This window comes from Pinus tabuliformis, chromosome J, assembly GCF_031772625.1.
Source record: "Pinus tabuliformis cultivar Carrire ecotype Pingquan chromosome J, CPIR1, whole genome shotgun sequence".
NCBI lineage: Eukaryota > Viridiplantae > Streptophyta > Pinopsida > Pinales > Pinaceae > Pinus > Pinus tabuliformis.
Genome location: NC_142295.1, coordinates 285,574,723 through 285,576,153, shown reverse-complemented (window position 1 = coordinate 285,576,153; position 1,431 = coordinate 285,574,723). Strand labels below are relative to the sequence as shown.

Below are 1,431 nucleotides of genomic sequence, written 5' to 3'. Positions count from 1 at the left end.
TTTGTGCCCAATTCATTACAGTTACGTTAACAGCTACATCTATTAACGACAACCACTCTGGGGAGAACTTAGTACTATCAGGTCTGCCAAATAGTCTACATAACATGGCCACTACAAAACTATGAGGGGGATAAATAGACGAAGTAGTGTACATACCATTTTTGTCTTTCTTGATTTTTTCCTCATTATTTGACCAAGCCCGAGTGCAGTCTACTGGGTCATCGTTCTCTTTGGCAAACTTCTCAATGAACTGCCTATTGTAGATGACTTGTGGCTCTGGTAGGTGGTACATAAGCCATAGGTTGTCTGGGGTAAAAGATCCCATAACCTCTTGGCTTCTTGTCTTGAATTCTCTATCTGAGATGTTGGCTTCATCAATAACCCATTTAACCATGTCGGTATAGGGAATTTTCTTTGGGCGCGCAACTATGCAGTGAAAAAATGAGCATGTCATCTCTAGCATGGAAGCGTCTGAGGAATCACGTCCATCAACTGTAATATTCATCTCTAGAATCCTTGGTTTCTCTTCCTCTAGTACATTATACATGGCCTCGCATGTAGAGGTTCCTCCCTCTCTGTTGCATGTAGTATCCGTAAAGAGAGGAGTCATTTCTGACTTCTAAGAGACAACTGCCTTGCCTTTCTTCACCATTGTCCTCAGCAATTTGCATCGTAAAACGGGAAGAAAGATTCTAGGGTTATAAAGGTCTTTTGGTGGTGCTTAATCATGATATATGTGGGTAGGTAAGAATTTAGTAGTTTTCTAAAAAAATAAGGGTTTGATTGATATCTTTGCTTTATTCGAAAAATAAAATAAATGCCTAAATGCTAAGTTTTGTTTTTTGGATAGATTTTTGAAAGGGTCCCCATTTATTAATGTAATATTAACTACTATCATTAATAAATGGGGGGCTGTTGGATAACACAACAGGTCCATAGTTGTATGAGAGGAAAAAGCTATGTGATTAACAAGAAGAAAACTATTCTTTCACCTTTTACTAGAGAATACCATGTGTTGGTCACTCATAGTGGCATATTGTTATCCTTTTGAAATAAAATACTACATTTTAGAGTAACATATCGTGACATTATATTGTGCATCTTAATCCCCATCCAAATTCACATCCTTCCACTGCTAGCATGAGAGAGGGCATGCTTTAGAATTAAGAGATGTGTTGCTAAAAAACTATCATCATGATAAGATAAAAAAAATTGACGTTTTCTGTTGGTTTTGTGATGCGTTTGTTTTTTCCTCCGTTAAAGAGTCACAATAGTAAATGACTAAGGAGTCCGTTTTTAAAAGGTAGGAAAGGGTATTTAGGTTATTTTTCCATATTTTACCTCCCATCTCCTCTTTCTTGATAACAAAATTCCCCTCTATAAGTCTATATCAATCCTAATCCCAAAGTATTCTTCTCTATTGTGGAATGA

At 36.8% G+C, this 1,431-nt stretch overlaps 1 non-coding gene across 1 annotated transcript; it reads left to right on the top strand.

The window, feature by feature from the left end:
- Positions 1-954: 954 nt before the first annotated feature.
- On the top strand, positions 955-1,072 carry LOC149226896 (U5 spliceosomal RNA). Its single transcript, XR_016248518.1, has one exon. It is a non-coding gene; the product is annotated as a U5 spliceosomal RNA (small nuclear RNA).
- The last annotated feature ends 359 nt before the right edge of the window (positions 1,073-1,431 follow it).